Here is a 27,731-nt window from a genome sequence, read left to right as displayed (position 1 = left end):
AAATGAGGGCAAACTCTGTGCCCATTAATTTGTCAGGACTGAAAACTCAAGCAGAGTAAACATATATGGAAAGCAGGCAAGATGACAGCGTCAACTGGCAGAACCAGGCCTCCAGTGTCTTGTGTCAGTTTCTGCTTCTTCCTGTCAACACGAAACTGCAGCACCATGGCTTCTCTGGAATTCCCAGAAAACACGTTAGTCCAGAGCTGGATTTAAACACAGAATAAAGAGAATTCCAATGAAAAAGCTAAGATCAAAAAAAAGTTCATAATGAACTGCCTTCTGTATTTATACCCATTTTGTTTATTTGGTGGGTTTTATGGAGGGAAAGCAGGAAGACTGCTGAAAATAACCGAAACCCCAATTAAAACCAGGGTAAGCAATTAGAAAAAAAAATGTTACATTAGGGGAAGTCTAGGCGTTGATTCAGCAGCCTAGTGATGTTAACAAGGACACAGCTCTTTTTATTTTTCTGCTCTGCTGCCCTTTCTTTTCCCTTCTTTCTGAGACAGGCCCACCCTGTGGGTATGCCTAATGGCAAGCACAACTGGGGCAATGGGCTTTACTTAATCACACAGAGAAGGAAAGAAAACATCTCTCCCAACTGTAGACTATAAAGTGCTCATTCTGTCTAATGGAGCAAACCTGAAACACATACACCAATAAAACACGTTAGGTAAATTCTGTGTGCTGATTCTCATTTATACTAACCCAGATTCAGCTCCAGAGTTTTGGATGAGAAGGATACATGAAAAAAAGGAGTTTCTCTGAAAAAGGCTAAAGGAGACATTTGATGCTAAAGAGAAAACAGATCAGATTCTCTACATGCCATCAGAAAATATGGGGAAAAATATTAATGATAACAACACAAAAGATCACACATTCACACCTTATTACAAATTTTGTGCCATGGAAACCTTTTTAGAAAGAATGTATATTTAAATATCATGTTTAGGAAATGTGCTGATATTTAATACTTAATTGAAACTGTTATTAAATATTCAGTGTTCAAAATAAGGTAAGACTTCGGTGTACATTATCTCAATCAGCCTCACAAAACAATATGAATTGGATATTGATGTGCTCATTGAGAAGATGATGAAATAAGGTATAGAAAGCTCACAAACTGAGGAGTGGCAGAGATGCTAGCACCTCCCTCTAGGGGCGACGCCCTGCTTTTCCTCTATATTCCTAATGTGACAGAGCTCGAAGTGATGTAGATTATATACCCTTCTTCCTTCTTATCTTTGCTTCCAAATCATTTGTCCTCTTTCTTTAGCTTCTAAATCTCCTGGAAACCCACAAAACAACAAAACACATAAAGTGAAACACATGTCATCAGGCTATATTACTCACGACTCCCTTGCTCTAGGTATTCTGGATCTCCCAACCCCTTTATTCACTGAATATTTTAGCACCTGCCTCTTCCTCTCTTTACCACTACTCTTGTTGTTAATCTTCGGGGCCTTTCGCATGTGGTAGACAAGGATCTAATACCCCAGCATCTCAGCTACTTGACCTCCGAGGAAGTCTTCACTATCATCTCACCTCAGCCTCAACCTTTTCTTTACAGTAACTAAACCTCCTCCATAATCTCACTGTCAAGCATCCCACACAATCAGCCCCTCTCATGACCTACCTGCTCCATGTCGATATGTCAAATTGTCGATTCTCCATTCTCATCTTATGTTATGTCTCAGCAATATGACAAAGATAAGCATCCCTTCCTTCTTCAGGCATTTCATATTTCGGGCTGCTTATCTAGCACACAGTCTTTGTTTTTCTCTATCTCATTGGCCATTCTTTTTCAATTTCCTTTTCTGAATTCTTCCTACTTCTTAATTTCTAAATATTATAGCTCTTCAGTTTTTGAGCCTTTTTTTTCTTTAATCCACTGCCTTGGCTTCAGCAAATCTCTATTCAACGTGTCCAAATTTATGGCTCTAACTTCACTGCCTGTTTAGCATTCCCACATTGATGTCCAATAAAAATCTCAAGTTTTACATATCCAAAGCAAAACTCTGATTTCTCCTGTGATCCTAAACCTCATCCTCCCACAGTCTCCCCTATCTTGGTAAATATAATTGCTTTAACCCATCCTCGGTCCCTATTTTCCTCTCTGTCCTCAAATTCACTCCAACAGCAAATCCTGTTAGCTCTAAATTGGAAATGTACCTAGAGGTGAATAAAACCTCACCCTTTCTAGTCTAAGTCCATATTGTCATTCACCTGGGATTCCATACTAGATTCCTAATTTGCTAACTGTGTTCACTTTTGTCCTTCTGGTTCTACTCCAGTCTTAGTGACTTTTACTTTTTAAAAATAAAATGAAAAACAACATACATAAGGAAAAATAACCAAATTATAATCTTACAGTAGATGATTTTTGAGAAGTATGTCTGTTCTCGCACCATCGTGTAAGGAACTAAATAAAGGAACTAAATTTTACCAAATACCTTCAGAATCTTAGTCATAGCATCATCCAAATTTCCATCTTGCTAGCCCATGTGCTCTATCACTTGCTTACTCTCTGTGTGTCTCTCTCTCTCATTAGCTCACACACTCTCTCACTCTCTCTTTCTACTCCCCTTTCTTTTTTTCTCTCCCTCTCTTTCATGGCTTGCTCATACTGATGAAGGAAGTTATCATGGCAGAAAGCTCACATGGCTAGCAATTGAGGATGACCTTTAGTAGACAGCCATAAAGGAACTGAGGACCTTAGTCTAACAACTTAATGATAAAATGAATCCTGCCAATGACCATGAGACTGAGTTTGGGGAGTGGATTCTTCCCCAGAAAAGCCTTGAGATGTCTAAAGCCCAGGAGGCACTTTGATTGCAGCCTGTGAGAAACCACCAAGAAGACACAGCTAAACCTTACCTAAAAGATTCTTGTGAACTTTAGAAAATATGAGACAATCAGTGCTGTTTCAAGTCACTACATTTGGGAGCACATTTCTTATGCAATAGCAGATACTAACACAGAAATGTTACCTGACTTGGAACATCACAGATTGTTATTGTCTGCTTTTTGTCTTTAAATAAGCTGAAATATATACCATGTTTTGTTTTTTGTTTGACTTCTTAACTCAATATTATGTGTTGAAATTCATGCAAACTTTTGCGTTCTGTAATAATATGTCACTACAGATAACTAGGAGTGGAATTATAAAATATATAGTATGCATTTTTCACTTTATAGTAGATAATATCAAATAGATTTTTAATATAATTGTCACAATTTATACTCTCACCAGCAATATGTAAGAATTCCCAATGCTGCACACTGTCCTCATCACCTGGATATGTCAGCCTTTTGAATTGTAGTCATCTTAGTGGGTACATGTAGATTTTATTCACAGTCTAATTTGCTTTTCCTTGAGAATGAGAGATAATTAGGGAAGTTGAGCCCCTGTTCATGTCCACTGTTTATTAGGGTATCTTCTTTGGGATGAGACTGTTTAAGACTTTTCTTCTATTTCTAGTGAATTGTCCTTTTTTTTTATTTGAAGACATTTTTACATATTCCATTCATGTGTATATACATATTTAATTTTTTTAATCTTTAGTCTTTTTTTAATCTTTGCCTTTCAGTCTCTTCATTGTATCTTTGGATAAATAGCAGTTCTCAATTTTAACATAGTTAAATGTATTGATTTTTTATTTACACTTAATAGTTTTGTATCACATTTCCCAACTGGGAAAACATGAAAATAATGTCTTTGATTTTTTTCTAAAAGTTTGATTGTTTTGTCTTCCACAACTATATCTATAACCCATCTGGAATTGATTGGTTTTTAATGTCAGGAGGGTAGGAACCAAGTTTAATTACTTTTTAACATGTGTATAGTAAAGCCCTAATGATGGCAGCCATGGCCCATCTAGAGTGGCTGCTGCCATGACACTGGCTGCACCGGGGAGGTGTGGCCGGGGCTGCATGCTCCACAGAGCCGATGGGAGCCAGAAACAGGTGGAAGGCCTGCCCGCTTCTGAGTTGGCTGGGCAGGAGCCTCAGGCTCCGTGGGCACAGCTGCACATGCCCAGCAATGGCTCCAAGCCTGGACATCCCTGTGCTCTTGGGAACCAGGAGCAGGCATGAGCTCCAGGCACAGCTGCAGCCACCCAAGAATCTCTGCACTCCTGGGGGCCCAGCAAGTCCCCCTTGCCCCTGCAGGCTTGGAAATGCCTGTTCCTGCTGTCTGGCCTCTCCCTGCTCCTGTGCCTGATCTGATCTGGAGCAAAATTGAGGCAAAGTTCCCTCCCTCTGGAACTAAGATCTCTAGGAAGGCAGAACATAATGTTGTGGGAACAGGAAGCAAAAATTTTGCCAGTGGATCACTAGAGGTGATGGTGAGCGGTGCCACTTCCATTTCCACGACTTGATTCCTGGACCCATGAATCATGGCTATGGGAGACACAGTACCATATATTGAGTGCTGATTCAGAGCGTAGATGGCCTTCAGGAGAACTTTGCCCCAGCCCTGCAAAGTATTGTTACCTAGATGGCATTGTAACTGTGACTTCAAAAGGCCATTCTACCATTTTATCAATCCAGCTGCTTCAGAATGATGGGAAACATGGTAAGACCAGTGAATTCCATGAGCATGAGCCCACTGCCACACTGCTTTAGCTGTAATGTCAGTGCATTAGTCAGAGACAATGCTGTGTGGAATATCACGACGATGAATAAGGCATTCTGTGAGTCCACAGATGGTAGCCTTGGCAGAAGTATTGCATGCAGGATAGGCAAACCCATATTCAGAGTGTTGTGGGAAGTCAGGGACCCTGAATGGAGGGACCGGCTGGAGCTGCTGCAGAGGAACATAAATTGTGAAGATTTCATTTCATTTTGATATGGACATATATCAGTTCCCAAAATTAATACTTTTATAATTTCTTATGCCTGTCTTTACTTCAATCTCTGAATATAAATTGTGGATATTTCATTTTAATATGGACATTTATCAGTTCCCAAAATTAATACTTTCATAACTTCTTATGCCTATCTTACTTTAATCTCTTAATCCTGTTATCTTCATAAGCTGAGGATGTACGTCACCTCAGGACCACTATTGTGTTAACTGTACAAATTGATTGTAAAACATTCGTGTTTGAACAATATGAAATCAGTGCACCTTGAAAAAGAACAGAATAACAGCGATTTTAGGGAACAAGGGAAGACAACCATAAGGTCTGACTGCCTGCAGGGTTGGGCAGAATACAGCCATATTTTCTTCTTGCAAAGAGCCTATAAATGGACGTGCAAGTAGGAGAGATATTGCTAAATTCTTTTCCTAGCAAGGAATATTAATATTAAGACCCTAGGAAAATAATTGCATTCCTGGGGGGAGGTCTATAAACAGCCACTCTGGGAGTGTCTGTCTTATGCGGTTGAGATAAGGACTGAAATATGCCCTGGTCTCCTGCAGTACCCTCAGACTTACTAGGGTGGGGGAAAAACCCCACCCTGGTGAATTTGAGGTCAGACCAGTTCTCTGCTCTCGAACCCTGTTTTCTGTTGTTTATCAAGACAATACGTGCACTGCTGAAGATAGACCCTTATCAGGAGTTTCTGATTTTGCCCTGGTCCTGTTTCCTCAAAAGCATGTGATCTTTGTTCTCCTTTTTGCCCTTTGAAGCACGTGATCTTTGTGACCTACTCCCTGTTCATACACCCCCTCCCCTTTTGAAGTCCTTAATAAAAACCAGCTGGTTTTGTGGCTCAGGTGGGCATCACAGTCCTACCGATATGTGATGCCACCCCAGGAGGCCCAGCTGTAAAATTCCTCTCTTTGTACTCTTTCTCTTTATTTCTCAGCCAGCTGACACTTATGGAAAATAGAAAGAACCTACGTTGAAATATTGGGGGTGGGTTCCCCTGATACCAGAGTAAGTGTCTATTCCAGTGAGGACCAATCTCTACCCTTTCCATGATAGAAGAGGTCCAATAGCAGTGGCTGTAGCCAGATTAGCCTTGGTGAGTGGAAGTCCATGTTGCTGAGCCCATGCGTAACCTCCATCCCTGCCACTATGGCCACTTTGTTCATGGGCCCATTGGATGATGACAGGGGTGGCTGGGGAAAGAGGCTGAGTGGTGTCCATAGAACGAATCATCCTATCCACTTGGCTATTAAAATCCTCCTCTGCTGAGGTCACCTGTTGGTGAGCACTCACATGGAATACAAATATCTTCACAATTTCTGACCACTCAGAGAGGTCCATCCATATACCTCTTCCCCATATTTCTTTGTCATCAATTTTCTAATCATGCTTCTTCCATGTCACTGATTATCCAGCCAAATCATTGGCTACACCCCATGAATCAGTATACAATCGCACATCTGGCCATTTCTCCTTCCATGCAAAGTGCACAACCAGGTGCACTGCTCGAAGTTCTGCCCACTGGGAAGATTTCCCTTCACTAGTGTCCTTTAGGGATGTCCTAGAAAGGGGATGTAGTGCTGTAGCTATCCACTTTTGGGTGGTGCCTGCATATCATGCAGAACCATCTGTGAACCAGGCCCTAGGCTTCTCTTCCTGTCAATTGATCATAGGGAACTCCCCATGAAGTCATCGGTGCAGGCTGGGGGAAAGCAGGCAGGATGGCAGGAGTGGAGACCATGGGCATTTGAGCCACTTCCTCATGTAACTTACCTGTGCCTTCAGGACCTGCTCAAGACTGATCACGAATATACCACTTCCATTTGATGGTGGAATGCTGCTGTGCACAACCCAATTTGTGGCCAGATAGGTCAGAAAGCACCCAGTTCATAATAGGCAGTTCAGGTTGCATGGTGACTTGATGACCCATAGTCACAGGTTCATTTTCCACCAAAGTCCAGTAACAGGCCAAGAGTTGTCTCTCAAAAGGAGAGTCGTTATCTGCAGAAGATGGCAGGGCCTTGCTCCAAAATCCTAGAGGTCTCTGCTGTGATTCACATATGAGGGCCTGCCAAAGGCTCCAATCAGCATCCCTATCTGCCACTAACACTTCAAGTACCATTGGATCTGCTGGGTCCTATGGCCCAAGTGACAGAGCAGCTTGCACAGCAGCCTAGATCTGTTGCAGAGCCTTCTCCTGTTCTGGACCCCACAAAAAACTGTCAGCCTTTTGAGTCATTCAATAAATGGGCTGGAGTAACACACCCAAATGAGAAATGTGTTGCCTCCAAAATCCAAATAGGCACACTAGTAATTGTGCCTCTTTCTTGGTTGTAGGAAGAGTCAAATGCAGCAACTTATCCTTCATCTTAGAAGGAATATCTCAACAGGCCCCACACCACTGGACCTGTAGAAATTTTACTGAGGTACAAGGTCCACGAATTTTAATCAGATTTAGTTCCTGTCCTCTGGCATGAAATGTCTCACCAATAAGTGTTTGCTACTTTTTGCTCACTGGATCCAATCAGCATAATATCATCAATGTAAAGGACCAGTGTGATATCTTGTGGAAGTGAAAATCAATCAAGGTCTCTTCAAACAAGATTCTGACACAAAGCTGGAGAGTTGATATACCCCTGAGGTAGGACAGTGAAAGTATATTGTTGGCCTTGCCAGCTGAAGGCAAATTGCTTCTGGTGGGCCTTATGGACAGGAATGGAGAAAAAGCCATTTGCCAAATCAATGGCTGCATGCCAGGTACCAGGAGATGTGTTAATTTTCTCAAGCAATAAAACCACATCTGGTACAGCAGCTGCAATTGGAGTCACCACTTGGTTAAGCTTACAATCATCCAGTGTCATTCTCCAAGATCCATCTGTCTTCTGCACAGGCCAAATAGGAGAGTTGAATGGGGATGTGTTGGGAATCACCACCCCTGTGTCTTTCAAGTCTTTTATGGTGGCATTAATATCTGTAATCCCTCCGGGGATGTAATATTGTTTTTGATTTACTATTTTTCTAGGTAGAGGCAGCTCTAATGGCTTCCATTTGGCCTTTCCCACCATAATAGCCCTCCCCCCTATCAGTCAGGGAGCCAAAGCGGGAGTTCTGCCACCTGCTAAGTCTGTCTATGCCAAGTATGTATTCTGGCACTGGGGAAATGACCACAGGATGAGTCCGCAGACCCAACGGACCCACTGTAAGTCAGACCTGAGCTAAAACTTCATTAATTACATGACCTTCATAAACCTCTACTTTAACTGGAGGACCACAGTGACATTTTGGGTCCCTTGGAATCAATATCAGCTCAGAGCCAGTGTCCAGTAGTCCCCAAAATGTCTGACCATTTTCCTTATCTCAATGCACACTTAACCTGGTAAAAGGCTGGAGGTCTCCTTGGAGAAGGATGAAAGATTGATTCACTGCATAAATTGTCAGTAGTGTAATGGGGTCCTTCCTCAAGGGGACCCAGCCTCCCCTTTATTCAAGGAATTCTGGGTCTGTAAACTGGCTCAAGTCTGGAAATTGATCGATGGGCCATGCTTCTCTGTTTTTATACTTCAAATTAGTCTTTATAATTTGGTGAGAAGTTTTCTGCTTATATAAATTAAGTAGGAATGCAGTAGGCTCCCTATTAATTTCACATCTAGGAACACTGTGATTAGTCAATGCCAGAGCTCTACATAAGTCAGACTATTCTGATTGCCACTTTGTCTCTTGTGTCCATTACGGTAGCTACACCCACCTTGCCTTTGATGGTTGAGTCCTGCCACTTGGCCCCTGCCACCTCAGGATCCAATTATTCCCATTGTATTTAAATTTTGTAGTTGAGTGACTGAAGTTCCCACTGTTATATCTGACAGACAGAGAAGAGCAATTATGAGGCTCTACAAAGATGCAGGTGCTGCCCTCACAAATCTTGCAAGGCATTGATCAAGAGTATATCTTCTGAAACCTCCCAGCTTGGTTGAGTAGGTCTAAAGTGACTAATCCCCTCCACCATCCCAATCTCCCTAAGCCTTTGGAGCCCTTCCCATACATTAAATCAAGGGAGATGAGGCATTTCCAGCTCACTGACAGTGAGCCATCTTTTAATCTATATTTCAGCTAACCAAGCAAATTAACTATTAGGACCTTTTTTAACTCCCCAAGCTGCAACATTAAATGCAGAGTCTTGACTTAGTGGGCACAAATCGATATATTCAGCCTGATCCAACTCTATGTTCCTTCCACCATTATCCCATACCCTTAATAACAATTCCTATGGCTGTTCTCCAGATTTTTGTTTATATAAATTAGAAAACTCAAGCAGTTCTTTTCGAGTGTAGCACACCTCCTCATGGGTCACAATCCCAACTTCACGTGTAGGGGCCTGCCAGGACTTTAACCTAGTTATAGGTCTGGAAGCAAACAGGTGTGTTGGGAGAGGCTCCTGAGGAGAATCAACATTATCTTGCCTGGCAACTGCCTCAGGGAAGGCCATCACTGTTGCCTCAGGCAGCACAAGGTTCATCTCCTTAGACAAATGTGGAAAGGCTGATAGCAGCATGGGTTCGGGAAGGGATGTTGCCACTACTGGGGATGGGGAAGCTGTTTCTTCTGGCAAAAATGTTTCATCAGTGTTTACAAATTCAGTGTCTCCAGCTTCATCAGGGTTCACCCACATGTCCCCATTCCAAGTCGCAGGCTCCCATTCTTTTCCAATCAATGACCTCACTTTAACAATAGACACCTCATGAGGCTGTGCATGCACCTTTCATTGCAGGTCAGCCACTTGCATGATAAGAGCTTTGTCTGTTTTTCCACAGTTTCAGCTCTTTCTTTATAGGAGATAACTCTCTTACTCAGGGAAGTCTTAGCAGATTTGAGGCTCAGTATCTGCTTCTGAATCCAGGAGACAGAAGCCTTGAATTTATCATTTACTTTCATCACTTTGTCCACTAAACTTAGGAGCAACTAACCAGCTTCATTATGTTCTGTGGTTCTCCACAAATGGTCAAAGTTATTATGCATAGAATCACTAAACTCCTTGCCTCTCATAAGGAATGAATCAGGAGTATCAAATGCATTTATTTTGCATAACTCTCTAAACAGTTCATGCCAAGGACTATCAGTGTTCTCCATACTATTAGAAGTAGAGTCCTTAGCATTTTGGGGTCTAATCATACTAAGCAGCCAACTCCAGAAACCTCAAAACCAAAAAAGAACCCCATCCTTAATATTCTGTTCCTTTAGAACCACTCCTAGTACCAAAATCTGTATTAGTCAGGGTTCTCTAGAGGGACAGAACTAATAGGATGGATATGCATACGAAGGGGAGTTTATAAAGGAGTATTAAATTCACACAATCACAAGGTTCCACAATAGGCCATCTGCAAGCTGAGCAGCAAGGAAGCCAGTCAAACTTCCAATGCTGAAAAACTTAAAGTCTGATGTTCAAGGGCAGGAAGCACCCAGCACAGGAGAAAGATGTAGGCTGGGAGCCTAGGCCAGTCTAATCTTTTAACATTTTTCTGCCTGCTTTATACTTAGGCCATTCTGGCAGCTGATTAGATGGTATCCACCAGATTAACAGTGGGTCTGCCTTTCCCAGCCCACTGACTCAAATGTTAATCCCCCTTGACAACACCCTCACAGCCACACCCAGGATCAATACTTTGCATTCTTCAGTCCAATCAAGTTGACAGTCAGTGTTAACCATCACAATAAGTATAGCTATTCCTGCTCTTTTTTGGTTTCCATTAGCATGGAATATCTTCTTCTACTTCTTTATTCTCATTCTATGTGTGTCTTTGTAGGTGAAGTATGTTTCTTGTAGGCAATAGGCAACAGATCATCGGGTTTTGTTTTGTTTTTTTGTTTGTTTGTTTGTTTGAGACAGAGTTTCACTCTTGTTGCCCAGGCTAGAGTGCAGTGGCACAATCTTGGCTCACTGCAACCTCCACCTTCCAGTTTCAAGCGATTCTCCCACCTCAGCCTCTGGAGTAGCTGGGATTACAGGCACCTGCTACCACACCTAGCTAATTTTTGTATTTTTAGTAGAGATAAGGTTTCACCATGTAGGCCAGGCTGGTCTCGAACTCCTGACCTCATGATCCACCAGCCTTGGCCTTCCAAAGTGCTGGGATTTCAGGCGTGAGCCACCACGCCTGGCCTGGGTCTTTCATTTTTTTATTTTTTTGAGACGGAGTCTCACTCTGTCGCCCAGGCTGGAGTGCAGTGCCGCGATCTCCACTCACTGAAAGCTCCGCCTCCCGGGTTCACGCCATTCTCCTGCCTCAGCCTCCCAAGTAGCTGGGACTACAGGCACCTGCCACCACACCTGGCTATTTTTTTGTATTTTTAGTAGAGATAGGGTATCACCGTGTTAGCCAGGATGGTCTCGATCTCCTGACCTCGTGATCTGCCTGCCTTGGCCTCCCAAAGTGCTGGGATTACAGGCATAAGCCACCACGCTCAGCCTGCTTCTTTTTTTTTTTTTTTAATCCATTCAGGCACTCTTTCTTTTGATTGGATAGTTTAGTCCATTTACATTCAATGTTACTAATAAGTAAGGACCTACTCCTGCATTTTGTTATTTTTTTCTGGTTGTTTTGTAGTCTTTTCTTTTCTTCCTTAGATTATTACTGTCTTCCTTTTACTGAAATTGATTTTCTCTGATGGTACAATTTAATTTCTTGTTCTTTACTTTTTGTGTATCCATTGTATATTTTTTTGATTTAAGCTTACTATAAGGCTTGCTAGTACTAGCTTATAACCCATTATTTTAAATTGATGACTACTTAACACTAATTGCATAAACAAAGAAGCAAAAGGAAAACTAATAAAAACTCTACACTTTATCTCCCCACTTTGTAACTTTTGTTGTTTCTCTTAATGTCTTAGTATACTATCTATGTCTTGAATAATTGTTGTAGTTCTTATTTTTTATTGGTAATATCCTGTGTTTTTCTGTATACCTCATATTACTAGTGAGTTTTGTAATATCAGACAATTTCTTATTGCTCAATAACATCCTTTTCTTTCAGATTGAAGAACTCCCTTTAGCATTTCTTGTAGGACAGGTCTGATGTTGGTGAAATCTCTCAGCTTTTGTTTCTTTGGGAAAGTTTGTATTTCTCCTTCATGCTTGAAGGATATTTTTACTGGAGATACTAATTTGGGTAAAAGTATTTTTTTTCCCTCAGCACTTTAAATATGTCATGCCACTCTCTCTTAGCCTACAAGATTTCCAATGAAAAGATTTCCACTGAAAAGTCTGCTGACTGAGGTATTGGAGCTCTACTGTACATTGTTTCTTTTCTCTTGCTTCTTTTAGGATTCTTTCTTTATCTTTGTCCTTCGGGAGTTTGATTATTAAGTACCTTGAGGTAGTACTGTTTGGACTAAATCTTCTTGGTGTTCTATAATCTTCTTGTACTTGAATTTGATATTTTTCTCTAGGTTTGGAAAGTTCTTAAATATTATCCCTTTAAATAAACTTTCTACTCCTATCTCTTTCTCTACCTCCTCTTTAAGGCCAATAACTCAGATGTGCCTCTTTGAAGCTATTTTCTAGATTTAGTAAGCATGCTTCATTCTTTGGCATTACTTTTTCCTGTGTCTCCTCTGGCTGTGTATTTTCAAATAATATGTCTTCAAGCTCACTCATTCTTCTGTTTGATCAGTTCTGCTATTAAGAGATTCTGATACATTCTTCAGTATGTCAATTGCATTTTTCTTCAACTCTAGAATTTCTGCTAGATCCCCTTTAATTATTTCAACCTCTTTGTTAAATTTATCTGATAGAATTCTGAACTCCTTCTCCGTGTTAACTTGAATTTATTTGAGTTTTCTCAAAACAGCTATTTTTTATTCTCTGTCTCCACAGTCATATATCTCTTTCTCCAGGATTCGTCCCTGGCGCCTTATATAGTTCATTTGGTAAGGCCATGTTTTCCTAGATGGTCTTGATGCTTGTGGATGTTTGTCAGTGTCTGGGCTTTGAAGAGTTAGGTACTTATTTTAGTCTTCACAGTCTGGGCTTGTTTGTGCCCATATTTCTTTGGAAGGCTTTTCCGGTACTCAGAGGAATTTGGGCCTCAGCCCCAATAATGCTGTGATTTTTTCATACTCCAAGGTACCATCTTGATGGTCATGGATTAGATCCAGAAGAACTATCTGGATTGCCAGGAATATAATCTTGTTCTTTCCCCTTACTTTCACCCAAACAAATGGAGTATGTCTTTCTCTGTGCTGAGCCACCTGGAGCTAGGGGTGAGGTGACACAACTACCACCGTAGCTACCACCATAGGGATTGCACTGAGTCAGACCTGAAGCCAGAATAGCACTGAGTCTTGACCAAGGTCCACTGTAACCACTACTTGGCGACTATCTATGTTCACTTAAGGGCCTAGGGCTCTACAGTCAATAGGTGGTGAAGCCAGTCTGATTTCTGTTCTTCCTTTCAGGGCAACAAGTTCCCTCAGGTCCTGGGTGGGTCCAGAGATGCTGTCTGGGAGCCAGGGATTAGGATCAGAAATCTTAGAAATTCACCTGGTGTTCTATTCTACTGAGGCTAAGCTAGCCTTCAACCCACAAGACAAAATCCCTCCCACTATTCCCTCCCTTTCCATAGGCAAAAGAGCCTCTCTCAATAGCCACCACCACTACCAGCCCATGGGGAGTTCTTCCAGGCCACTGCCAATATTCACTTAAAGTCCAAGGGCTATTCAGTCAGCTTGTAGTGAATGCCAGGCCTGAGACTCACCCTTCGGTGCAATGGGCTCCCATCTGGTCTAGGGCAGGTCCAGAAATACTGTCCAAAAGCTTAGGCCTGGACTCAGGGATCCCAACAGCCCACTAGGTGCTCTGCCTCACTGGGGTCAAGCTGTACTTCAGGTACAAGACAAAGTCCTCTTTGCTTTTCCCCCTGCTTTTCTCAAGCAGGAGTCTTTCACCATAGCCACCACAGCTGGGAATATGCTATGTCTCACCTAAAACCAGGACATCTCCAGTCTTATCCAAGGCCCATAACATACTACCTGAGTATCACCCTTGGTTATTGAGGTCCCAAGGGCTCTTTAGTCAGCAGGTGATGAATCCTGCCAGGACTGGGTCATACTCTTCAGGGAAGCAGTTTCCCTTCTAGTCCAGGGTATATCTAGAAACGTAGTATGGGAGCTAGGGCCTGAAATATAGGGGTCAAGACTCTGCTTGTGTCCTATCCTATTGTGCTGACCTGGTATTGAAGATGCAAAATGAAGCCATCTTTACTTTTCACTCTCCTCTCCTCAAGGAGAAGGAAGGAGTCACTTTCATTGCTGTGAGCTGAGCTTCCTGGGGATGGAGAAGGGGAGGTACAAGCACTCCCTTAGCCGCCTGGCTGGTATCTCCTTGGATCACATGCCACTCTAGTCCACCTGCTCTAAGCCCAGCCTAGCACTAAGACTTGCCTAGGAATTGTAGCCCTTGTGTCCTAGACTGCCTTTCAAGTTTTCCTAGGACCCCAGAGCCCTTTAGCCCATAGTGGTGAGGCTTGCCAAGAAACTAAAGTTCCAACTGCTGGGATGGGCAATTTCCCTCTGGATAGGGTTTATCCAAATACTCCCTCCATGGGGCAGCCACCAGCTGAGTTCAACATGATTTTGCTTTCCACTATGACAAGGCAGCACTGAGTTCAATGCCAAGTCCCTTAGTCATTGTGCTTGCCCTCTTCCAAATACACAGATTCTCTCTCCAGAATCGGGGAGGTAAGGCATTGATGACTGATGATTGAAGACTGTCTTTCCTACCCTCTTCAGTGCCTCTTTTAGTGATATGAAGCTAAAACCAGATATTGTGATTGCTTACCTGATATTTGGTTCTTATGATGATGGTTTTGTGTGTAGTTGTTAAAATGTGGTCGTTTCTGCAGTGAGGACAATCAGTGGAGAGTTTTATTCAGCCATCTTGCTCTGTCACTTTCTAAATACCCTGATGAATTGATGCTAAAATCTTCAACAAAACACTAGTAAACCAAATTCAACAATATATCAAAAAAAATAATTTATCATGACTAAGTGGGATTTATCCCAGAGATGCAAGGATGTTTCAACATATGCAAATCAATCAATGTGAAACATCATATATATTACATGAAGAAAAAAGCAAATAATCATTTCAATTGATGCTGAAAAAGCATTTGATGAAATTCAACTTCCCTTCACAATAAAAAAAATCTTAGAAAACTGAGTATAGATGGAACATAACACAATAAAATCCATATATGACAGACTTACAGTTAGTATCATACTGAACAGGAAAAACTGAAAGCCTATCCTCCAATACCTGGAACTGGAAAAGCATATCCACTTTTACCACTGTTATTCAACATAGTACTGGAAGTCCTAGCTAGAGCATTCAGATAAGCAAAGAGAAAAAGAGCATTTAAATTGAAAAGGAAGAAGTCAAGTTATTTTTGTTTGCAATTGATATGCTCTTATATTTGGAAAAACCTAAAGACTCCACAAAAACATTCTTAGAACTAATAAACAAATTTAATAAGTTTGCAGAACACAAAATTAACATACAAAAATCTGTAGCATTTGTATGTACCAATAGCAAAAAACCTGAAATTAAGAAAGTAATTTCATTTACAATAGCTACAAATAAAATAATATACCTAGGGATAAACTTAATCAAAGAAGTAAAAGATCTCTACAACACAAACCATAAAGCGTTGATGCAAGAAACTGAAGAGGACTCAAAAAATAGAAAGATATTGCATGTTCACGGATTTGAAGAATCAACTGTCCATACTCCCTAAAGAAACTTACAGATTCAATAGACTCTCTATCAAAATATCAAGGACATTCTTCACAGAAATAGAAAAAACAATCCTAAAATTTATATGAAACAACAAAAGATCCAAAAGAAACCAAGTTATCCTGAGTGAAAAGAACAAAACTGGAGGAACCACATTACCTGACTGCAAATTATACTACAGAGCTATATAACCAAAACAGCATGGTACTGGCATAAAAACATACACAGAGACCAATGGAAGAGAATAGAGAACCTAGCAATAAGTGTATACATCTCCAGTGAACCCATTTTCAGCAAAGGTGTCAAGAATATACACTGGGGAAAGGACAGTCCCTTTTATAAATGGTCCTGGCAAAACTGGATATCCATATGCAGAAGAATGAAATTAGACCCCTACTCTTGTTCTATATAAAAATCAGATCAAAATGGATTAAGATTTAAATTCAAAACCTCAAACTATAAAACTACTAAGAGAAAACACTGGGGAAACTATGAAGGACATTGGGCTGAGCAAAGATTTCTTGAGTAATACACCACAGGCACAGGCACTATAGTCAATAATTAATTGTACATTTTAAAATAACTAAAAGAATGTAATTGGATTGTTTGAAACAAAAAATGATAAATGCTTGAGAAGATGGATACCCAGTTTTTCAAGAGGTGACTATTACACATTGCATGCTTGTATCAAAGTATCTCGTGTTCCCCATAAATATACATACCTGTTCTATGCCTACAAAAATTAAAAAATAAATTTAAAAAATAAAATAAAATGGACACTGAGCATGAAAAATCCCTGAGCAAACAAATTAACTGGGCCTTAAAAATAGCCTTAACCTTACTTAAACTGCAAACATAAGTGAAAAGTTAACTTGGGTAATTTCTGGCAAATGCTTATGTTAGAAAAAAAAGCTTAAGCTCAGCCAACTGAAAGAGTTAAAATATGCTATTCTGCCATATTGAATGTTTAAGCTAAAGACACTAGAAAAAAAGGAGGGTTTGATCATAATGCTGTTTCTTAAAAGCAGAATATGAAACTCCCATGTAAAAGACACACTCTCTATACTAGAAGGAAAGGCAATATCCTTGTATTCAGGATGCGAAGTTGAAACCAAGAGAATTCTGTACAGACCTTGTTAAAATAGTTTTATCTTTTAAGCCTCTCCAAATAATTTAGCTACTTCTTCACTGCCAATGGTTCTTTGTTTAATCCACTATACGAGTAACTAATTCTAAACACTTCTTTGGGTCTTCATTTCTTTACATGGCTCTCATGCCATGTAAAACATCTTATGTGTCTTTCCTCTTAATCTTACTTATGTCAATTTTTCTCCCACCAAGGACTCTAAAAGGATGGAGGTAGAAGTTTTTCTGCCCCGACTCAGTCATAAGCAGTGAAATAAAGTATGATTACATGACTAGAGACTTTCCAACAAGGTAAACTAAAAAAGGCAATCTTGTAACTGTTAAAGTAATTTCTTTATTTTGCTTCCACAGTTGCCTTATAAATACTTGCCTCTGATGCTTTGTCATCCTAATGCTGAACTTCCTTGGGTTTGGTGCTTTCCAATTCATGTTTTCTTCCTCAAATAAACTCTAAACTCTAAACATCCATTGTGCCACAGATTTGTGTGTGTGTGTGTGTGTGTGTATATATATATATGTTGTGTATATATATATGTTGTATATATATATGTTGTGTGTATATATATAGTGTGTATATATATAGTATATATAGTGTGTATATATATATAGTATGTATTCATATATATATATGAATACATACATATGTACAAGTAGACCTCATTTTATTGCACTTCACTTTATTGTACTTTACAGACTTTGTGTATTTACGGATTGAAGGTTTGTGGCAACTCTGTGTACAGCAAATCTATCAGTTTCATCTTTCCAACAGCATGTGTCCACTTCAAGTCTCTGTGTCACACTTTGGTAATTATCACAATATTTCAAACGTTTTCATTATTATTATACCTGCTGTGGTGATCTGCAACCAGTGATCACTGGCGTTACTATTGGAATTGTTTTGGTGTACCACAAACAGAAACTTTAAAAATGTGTGTGTTCCCACTGCTCTACTCACCAGTTATTCCCCTGCTATTCTCCCTCTCCTTGGGCAACCATAGTTTCTAGGACACAACAATATTGAAATTAGGATAGTTAATAAGTCTATAATGACCTCCAAGTGCTCAAGTGAAAGAAAAAGTTGCAAATCCCCTACTTTAAATCAAAAGCTAGATATGATTAAGTTTAGTGAGGAAGGCATGTAAAGCCGAGATAGGCCTCATGTGGCTGTTACTAACTTGTGAATGAAAAAGAAAAGTTCTTGAAGGAAATTAGAAGTGCTACTCCAGTGAACATATGAATGATGAGAAAGTGAGACATCCTAATGACTAATAGCAAGAAAGTTTTTGTGGTCTTTTATCACTAACATTTTAGTGGAGACAGCTTTAGTAACAGTGGAAAGTTTAGTGATAGATCAAAGCAGCCACAAGTTTCCCTGAAGCCCAACCCTAATCCAGAACAAGGCTATAGCTTTTTTCAATTCTGTGAAGGCTGAGAGTGGTGAGGAAGCTGCAGAAGAAAACTTGGAAGTTAGCAGAGATTGGTTCATGACGTTTAAGAAAAGAAGTTGTATCTATAACAGAAAAGTGCAAGATGAAGCAGCAAGTGCTGATGTAGAAGCTGCAGCAAGTTATCCGGAAGATCTAACTAAGATAATTGATGAAGGTGGCTGCACTACACAACAGATTTTCAAAGTAGAAGAAACAGCCTTGTATTGGAAAAGATGCCATCTAGGACTTTCATAGGTTGAGAGAAGTCAATGCCTGGCTTCAAAGCTTCAAAGGACAAGCTGACTCTCTTGTTAGGGGCTAATGTAGTTGGTAACTTTAAATTGAATCCAACATTTGTTTACTATTTTGAAAATCCTAAGACCCCTCCTAAAAATTATACCAAAGGTACTCAGCCTATGGTCTATAAATGGAGCAACCAAGCCTGTATGACAGCACATCTGTGTACAGCATGGTTTATGAATATTTGAAGCTCACTGTTAAGACATACAATTCAGAAAAAATACATATCTTTCAAAATATTACTGCTCATTGACCATGTACCTGGTCAACTGAGAGCTCTAATGGAGATGTACAGGGAAATTAATGTTGTTTTCATGTCTATTAACACAACATGCATTCTGTAGCCCATGGATCAAGAAATAATTTCAACTCTCAATTTTCATTACTTAACAAATACATTTTGTGAAGTTATAGCTGACATAGATAGTAGTAATTCCCCTGATAAATCTGGGCAAAGTAAATTGAAAACCTTCTGAAAAAAACTTATCCATCCAGGTGCCTTTAAGAACATTTCTGATTCATGGGAGGAGGTCAAAATATCAATGTTAACTGCAGCTTGGAAGAAGTTGATTCCAACCTCCATAGATGACTTTGAGGGATTCAAGACACAAGTGGAGGAAGTAACTGGAGATGTGACGGAAATAGCAAGAGAACTAGAATTGTAACTAGAGCCCAAAGAAGTGACTGAATTGCTGCATCTCATTAGAAAACTTGAATGGATGAGGAGTTGCTTCTTATGGATGAGCAAAGAAAGTGTTTCTTGAGATGAAATCTACTCCCGGTGAAGATGGTATGAACATGTGGCAACAACAACCCAGGGTTTAGAATATTACATCAACTTAGTTGATAAAGTAGTGGCAGGGTTTGAGAGGACTGACTACCATTTTTTTAAAACTGGGTAAAATAATACCAAATAGCATCTCATGATACAGATAAATATTTTGTAATGGAAGAGTAAGTCAATGCATCAAACTTCACTGTCATTTTATTTTAACAATTTGCCACAGCCACCCTGACCTTCAGTGACCACCACCCCAGTCAGCAGCCACTGACATTGAGGCAAGACTCTCCACCAGCAAAAAGATTACAATTTGCTGATGGCTCAGACGATTATTAACATTTTTCAGCAATAAAGTATTTTTAAATTGAGGTATGTAATTTTGTTTTTAGACATAATGCTATTGCACACTTAGTAGACTACAGTATAGTGTGAACGTAAGTTCCATGTTGCACTGGGAAACCAAAGTTTTGTGTACTCACTTTATTGCAATATTCACTTAATTGCAGTGGTCTGGCACAAACCTGCAATACCTTTAGGTATGCCTGTGGTGGGAGGTAGGAGTCATGGAGACGGGGGAAACATATTTAAAATGTCAAAAGCTGTACACTAAAAAAAAAAACCCAGGAATTCTAACTAGAAGAAAATGCTTAAAAATATTATTGGTTTCTAGAGCTTTATGTTTCTACTGTGGATTTTATCTTCTGTGCCAAAAAAAAAAAAAAACTAAACTAAAAAAACTAAAGCCAACTGGGAGAGGTATCAAGAAGAAAGCCCGTGAAGCCTTCCAAGATACAGAAGACAAAAGCAATCTGACAGGACTGTGCTTGCTAAGGTGTGACTGTGCAGTATCTATGGCTTTTTCTGACCTCCTCTCACCCCTGCACCCAACACCCATCCTCAAACTCACATCAGATGATTCAGGCATGTCTTAGCAAACTCTTCAACAATAGCATGGATTAATTTTACATTCAAGTTTAGTTTTGTTGCACCATCTCATTTGTGGAAATAACTAGCTCCCTCAGCTTTTTTATTTTTTCTTCCTTTAATGGGGAACAAAGAAAAGTAGAGTGAGGAAAGAGACCAAGGGGTGAGTGAGGCAACTGAAAACTGTTCTTGCACCTGCGGTGCTGTAGAGCAGGTATGTTCACTTTCTTTTAAATGCAACTTAGTCCCTAACTCAAGACTTGGTTTCTGATTAAGAGTGGCAACTGAGGAATGGGCATGAAGGGCAGGGTGCCTGCTGCCTGGCCTGCAGGAGTCTGTGGCTGGCTTTAGTTCTGGGGAAGCTCAGCTTCTCCACTTAAACCAATGACAGATGAGCGGTGACGCCAGGCATGCTGCGTCCCCCTGGATGTGCTGCTCCCCAAACATCATCTCAGGGCAGCAGTGATTGGCCTGGAAAGAGCCATGGTGGGCGCCTGCATGGCTACCTCTATCAGGCCCTGCAGCAGGCCCAAAAATGCAGAAAGCAAGACCGTCGCTGTCAAGGAGCTTCTAGGCAATCATAACCTGAAGAGAGCGTTTTTTTTCTATCTTTCTAGTAGTCACACTTTGGAAAGCTTCAGAGTAAGAGCTGTATACGCTTCTATTAGAAATAAAATTAGTCCCTATCTGGCTGATCCTTATTACTTAAAAATAACTATATAGTCCAAACTCTGTGTGTGTATGTGTGTGTTTTATGGATATATATATACATATATATATATATACATAAAATATGATCTTTCATAAGTAGAGAAGAGAAGTCAATGCCTGGCTTCAAAGCTTCAAGGGACAAGTGAACTCTCTTGTTAAGAGCTAATTATATATAACATACCAATATATAAATATGAATGTATATACTCATATATATGTCTAGTTCAGCAGGTAATCATTTTACAACAAAATAATTAAAAATAAAGACAAGTAAAGATAAAAATGACTAATCCTTAATTGCATATCTAGAGAGGCTCATCCTTAACATTTTGCTCAAATTCTTGCACTTTTTTCATGAAAGGCTAAATAAGCCAAGCATGTTATCATGCACCAGGAGTAATAGCTACTCTAGAGGCTGAGGCAGGAAGATCGCTTGAGGCCATCCACTACACTCCAGATGTAGGCAACTCCATCTCTGAAAAAATTTAAAAGCCAAATAGTAATATTTTAGGATTTGCATACCATAAGTCTCTGTCAAATCTATTCTTCCAGAGCAACCATAGACAATATGTAACAAATGAGTGTGGCTGTGTTCCAATAAAACTTTATTTACAAAAGTAGGCAGTGGGATAAATTTGGCCCATCTCTTGTTTGCTCACCCCTGGATTAGGTAAAGTTAATGGAACAATATGCAAGGGATTATTACCAGCCCAGGTGTCTTACATGTTAGTGGATCAGTTCCAGGCTCTCAATCTAAGTGTCTACTTCTAAGGTGATTTGGATCAAACAACATATAAAAATTCTCATCGGAGCAGAGATACCAATAAAAAATGCGTTTACTCTGTCTATCTGACTATCAGTCAAGTGAATTTCTGCCTGGATTCCTGAGCAATGAATTGACATGTCTGCTCAATTAATTGTCTAACTCCCAACAGCATAGCGCTGCCCACAGCTCCTACATAAGCCACAGAGTAATACGTGGTGATGGAACAAAATCAGTAGTAAAGAGGAAGAACCTGGTCTGGCTAGGGGGACACCTGCCCAGGTCTACAGGCCCCTGTGAGTGAGCAAGAAAGCCTAACATTTGGATGTATGTCATGATGACTCCGGCCAGTCCTAGCGGGGTGGACAATGATGAAGTTATAAATACAGATTTTGCAGAGATATTTCTGCTTGCATTTGCTAGATACGGCCTGTTCACCTCAAACACAGATTAAGGAACAGCAGTGTTATCATGGATGTATCATGCCTACACTGAAGAGATAAGCGCTTGCAGGCACTGCCATCATGTGGCTATGTTTGGTAATTTATTTGGTAATATACGCATGAATTTTCCTGTGGAAAGTGATATCAATATAGAATATATAGATATCAGGATAGAATTTATGGAAATTTATTGATGGCAATATAGAGTTTATAGAAATTCATAATAAATTATAAATTATGGTGAAATCAAATTTATTTTTCAAATATTTGAAATAAATTTTATATATAAAGTTTACTATAATATTAATATTTATTGTAAATATAAACTTTATATATGTATTATTTATTAAATATTGATTAAATGTGTTATAAATAATGGTATTAATATAAATATTTATTATAAAATGAATTTTGGTAATATATTAATTATAAAATAAATAATAAACATATATTTGAAATATAAAATTCACAATAAAATTTGTTATAATAAAGTTGAAATCCAGCTATATAAATAAATCAAATTCATACATTGAGAACACTGTATGCATTTTCTAACGTAAACATGACTATGATGGAGGTTTTTTAAAGGTTAATTGAAATGATGAAAGAAATGGTAAGGTCTTAGGTTCCCATGGGGATAATGTGTTTTTATTTGGTTTCTCTCTCCAACAAGGAAAGACTTGGATGTGTATAGTTTATTTGGGAAATGGTGACAGGAAGCCAGGGAAAGGGAGAGTAACACACGGACAAAGCTAAAAAGGCGAATTAATGAGTTGGTTACTATTGTGAGCAACTGGAGATCAATCCCAAAGTGGATATTCTGAAGAATTATATAGAGTGCATTTCATAATTGTCTCTTTGAGGGACAATGTGGAGTATTTATTTAACAACCCAGTTTCCATTTGAGAGTTCCCCTCAGGGACTTTAGCTCCTCTGAATTTATAAGCTGTGCTTGGGCAAAAGAGGCAGCCTTACATAGCCTGAACAAAAACCTGAGTAAGTAAAGGAGAAAGACTCTCAACAGAGGACATAGCAGCTGCTGGAACTGTCTGCTATGGCCGCACTGCTAAATGGATTTGAGAATAGAAGCAAGTGGCAGAATGAGCAGATACGAGTTTTGGCAATAACTTAGGCTGAGGATTTGGGGAGTGTGGTAGACTAATCTGAATAATCTATGCAGACAAAGATTTGTGCTGAAAAAAATGTAAAATTTTGGATTTAAAAATGTTTAATATTTTTAAAAGCAGTATTAAAAATGGACTAATTTGTCATGAATGATCTTAAAGACCAAATTCCAAGGGAAGGTGGGAGACCAAAGAGTTAAGTGGAGTTATTGAAGCTGTTTTTTTCCTAATAGCATTTGCCAACAAAGGGAATGAACCTTCAGGGATTTTTGTGTGTTTTGCTTTTTATTTTATTTATTTATTTTTATTATACTTTAAGTTCTGAGATACATGTGCAGAATGTGCAGGTTTGTTACATAGGTATACATGTGCCATGGTGGCAACCTTCAGTTTTGAAGGCATTTATGAAGTAAGCAGACAGAGGTCAAAGACCAGAGCTTGTCTAAAGTAAAGAGTCTAGTAGGAGGCCTCCTTTAGATGTCAAAAGACTAAGTAAGTAATTCTTAATACTTGCTGCACTTAAACATCAACCAGGGTTCTCCTTAAAAATCCTTACACTCGAGCTCTGACCCATCACCAGAGACTGATTTAGTAAGTCTAGAGTTGAGGCTGAGTGTGAGTGTTTTAAACCCTCGCTCCACCTCCAGGTGGTTCCAGTTACAGTCAAGGATGCTATTCAGAGCAACTGTGAACTAGAACTAGCAGAGCAACTGTGAACTAGAACTAGCAGGGCAAGCAGGTTTAGGATTGGCTAGCTGGAATAATTTCAGTGGGCTCTGAGGCAGAGGAATTGTTCTTACTTTCTGGTATTTGGCCTTTGGGTGAGTAGGGCAGATGGATAGTGGCCCAGAGTGTGAGAGCCAACAGAGAAAGTGGTGGGGTGTGGGCTTCAGGTTGGTTAGTTTGCATATGAAAGGCACACTTGCAGGAGAGAATCCCTTAGTATCTCTAAAAACTGGCTAGCCCTGGGAGGATCAGTCTCTCCAGGATCAGCAAAGCCCCAAGATGTCTAAAGCTTTAAATAGGGAAACTAGAAAATGTGTTAATTATGGGGTTGCATATCTTGGATGGTCCATGAAGTCAAGCCAAGAGCTTAGCACAAAACACCCAGAATAGTCAAAGTGACCTGAGAACGAAGAACAAAGCTGGAGGCATCACACTTCCTGATTTGAAAATGTAATACAAATTTACAGTAATTAAGACAGTATGGAACTGGCATAAAGACAGACATATAGACCAATGAAACAGAATAGAGAGCCCAATAAAACAGAATAGAGAACCCAGAAATAAAATATTTGGAAAATATATTGAAAAGGCACTCAATATCACTAATAATCAGAGAAATGCAAATCAAAACCACAGTGACACATCACCACACACCTGTTAGGATGGCTACTATTAAAAAAAAAAAAAAAGGCCAGGCACAGTGGCTCATGCCTGTAATCCTAGCTCCTGGAGAGGCCGAGGTGGACAGATCTCTTGAGCCCAGGAGTTCAAGACCAGCCTGCATAACATGGCAAAACCCTATCTCTACTAAAAATACAAAAATTAACTGGGTGTGGTGGTTTGCACCTATAGTCCCACCTGCTCAGGAGGATGAGGTGGGAGGATCCCCTGAGTCTGGGGAGATCAAGGCTGTGGTGAGCCCAGATCATGCCACTGCCCTCCAGCCTGGGTGACAGAGTGAGACCCCATCAAAAAAAAAAAAAAAAAAACTTAAAAAAATAACGGTGTTGATAATGATTGTAGAAATTGGAACCCTTGTACACTGTTGATTAGAATGTACAAGGGTGTGGCTACTATGCAAAACACTATGAAGCTTCCTCAAAAAATTAAAAATATTACTACCACACGATCCAGCAATATCACCTCTAGGTATATATTCAGAAGAAGAAAAACCAGGACCCTGGAGAGATAGCTGCACTCCCAAGTTCATTATTCACAATAATCATTATTCACAATAGTCAAGATATGGAAATAACACAAATATCCAAAAATGGATAAAAATGTGTGTGAATATTATTTAGCTTTTAAAAAGAATGTTCTGTCATCTGAAACAATAGGGATAAACCTGAAGACATTATGCTGAACAAATAAAGCCAGTTACAGACGACAAATACTGCATGGCCTCACTTATATGTGGAATCTAAAATCGTGAAACTCATAAAAGCAGAGAATAGAATGGTGGTTGCCAAGAGTTGACGGAAGGGAAAATTGGGAGTGGTTATTCAATGGGTATAAAGTTTCAGTATCATACACTTAAAAATTTGTTAAGAGGCTAGATCTCATGTTATATGTTGCTACAAAACAAACAAAGAGGTACAAGGAAACTTCTGGAGGGGTGGATATATCTATTGCATTGATTGTGGTGATGATTTTATAAGTATATGCATACATTGAAACCTATCAAATTGTATATAATAAATATGTGCAGTTGTTATATATCAATTTCACCTCAATGAAGTTGTTTTAAAAATAAATAAATATTCCTGTTTGCAGCTGGTCAAAATGGGGAAATTAATACTTAAAATAAAAGCCATTACTTACAAAAGAGTACTATGGTTCACAAAATAGATGAACTGTACTAAATCACAGCCTGCAAGACAAACTAAGTTCAAACTCTTTTTAATACCATATTTAATTATGAAGTATTACAAAGTCTTCAAATTACTTTTAAATGGTTCATCAAAGAAAGTGTACAGAGAGAAAGTGTGCCAAAATATTAACCAACTTTTAATTTTGATCAAAGTTATGTGGGTGTTCATTGCTGTATTCTTTCTACTTATCTGGATGTTTAAAATGTTTCAATTTAAAATGTTGAGAGGAAAAAAAGATCTGTCCTACTGCACAAAGACATTCTTGTAATGTTAAAGTATTATAAATGGGCCTGGCATGGTGGCTCATTCCTGTAATACCAGCACTTTGAGAGACTGAGGTGGGAGGATCGCTTTAGTCCAGGAATTCGAGGCTGCAGTGAGCTATGATTGCTGCACTGCACTCCAGCCTAGGTGACAGAGGAAAACCTTGTCTCTGGAAAACAAACCAATGAAACAGAATAGAGAGCCCAATGAAACATAATAGAGAACCCAGAAATAAAATATTTTGAAAATATATTGAAAAGGCGCTCAATATCACTAATAATCAGATAAAATAATCAGAAAAAAACAGTACAATTGAGATCTTGGCAATAAGAAATTGCTTGAATGCATTTGGTACATTGGTGCAGCAACTGAGTGGATTCAGTCTGTCAGTCTACAAATATCTACTGAGGAAATTATCTGCATCACATACTATTCTAATCCCCGAGGATGTGTAGTAATAAAGATAGAGAAGGTTTCAGCTCTCAGGAAGCCCATATTCTACACAGGGCAGAGCCAACACAAGCAAACAAATAAGTGAACAAGATCATTTCAGAGGATGAGTGACTTATGGCATGGGAAATGACAAGTGGCAGAGACTCTTTAGATTGAGGACAAAGGAAGGCCATGCTAAGGTGGTGGTATTTGGGCTGAGGATTGCATGACAAGAAACCAACCAAAGGAAGACCTTTCAAATCCTCCTATCCTCACAAAAGGAAATCCAAGTGCAAAAGCACCAATGCCAATATGAGAAATGCTGAACAGCATTAAAAACATGATGTCAATTATACATCATAGCATAGAAAAAATCTTGCAATATGCTGTTTTGTGTAAAGAGTGGTATAAAACCACTTCTAATCTACAATGGGATACAGTGATTCTAAGAAGTATATACACATATAGGATGACAATGCAAACTATTAACAGTATGACAGTATGTTGAAATTCATGGGTCACTTTTATTTTCTTTATTTCACTATCTGCTTTTCTTAAAGGCTGTACAAATAAACACGTGTTATTTTTCTAACTTCAAAAAATGAATTCTGGCCAGTCCTAGAGGAAAAATAAAGCAACAGCAGAAAGAGCCCACAGAGACTCTCTGGTGCCCAGGATGAAGGTCAATCTGGATACCAGAGAAGGACCATCCTGATCCCATCTAGAAACAATCCAACAGGTGGCAGCTCTTTCCATTCCAAAGAGAGCTATCAACTCTCTACATGGAGAAGCTTCATGCACTTTAATGAAGAAATTGCTTTTACTTTCTCCTTTGACTACAGACCTTGGTACTGAGACAAGAAAATAAGGAAGAACTACTCATATGCTACCAGCACCAGGAAACGAGCTGAGTCTATCAAATTAAACCAAAGACCTGGTAAAGCTGTGACTGTAGGTCAAAGTCCTGGCAGCAGCCAGAGATGAAGGCAACTCACAAGAAGCCCATTGGTGGGAGCCAGGTGATAATTCCACCAATTCCTCTTTAACCACTTGGCCATCAATTTCGAAGACATCGTGCTTCTCAGCAGATGTCCACATGAGGACAGCAGGGGTATTTTAAGAGAGTTGAACTGATCCTTACAGAACTGACAGA

At 39.5% G+C, this 27,731-nt stretch overlaps 1 protein-coding gene and 1 pseudogene across 1 annotated transcript in view; both read right to left on the bottom strand.

The window, feature by feature from the left end:
• Positions 1-27,731, bottom strand: part of GBP5 (guanylate binding protein 5) — a 175,979-nt gene that overhangs the window by 134,877 nt on the left and 13,371 nt on the right.
• LOC129397785 (uncharacterized) lies at positions 134-27,651 on the bottom strand (annotated as a pseudogene).

Source organism: Pan paniscus, chromosome 1 (assembly GCF_029289425.2).
Source record: "Pan paniscus chromosome 1, NHGRI_mPanPan1-v2.0_pri, whole genome shotgun sequence".
NCBI classification, from domain to species: Eukaryota; Metazoa; Chordata; class Mammalia; order Primates; family Hominidae; genus Pan; species Pan paniscus.
Note: the sequence above shows the minus strand (reverse complement) of the source record. Positions and strands in the feature narration are given on the sequence as shown.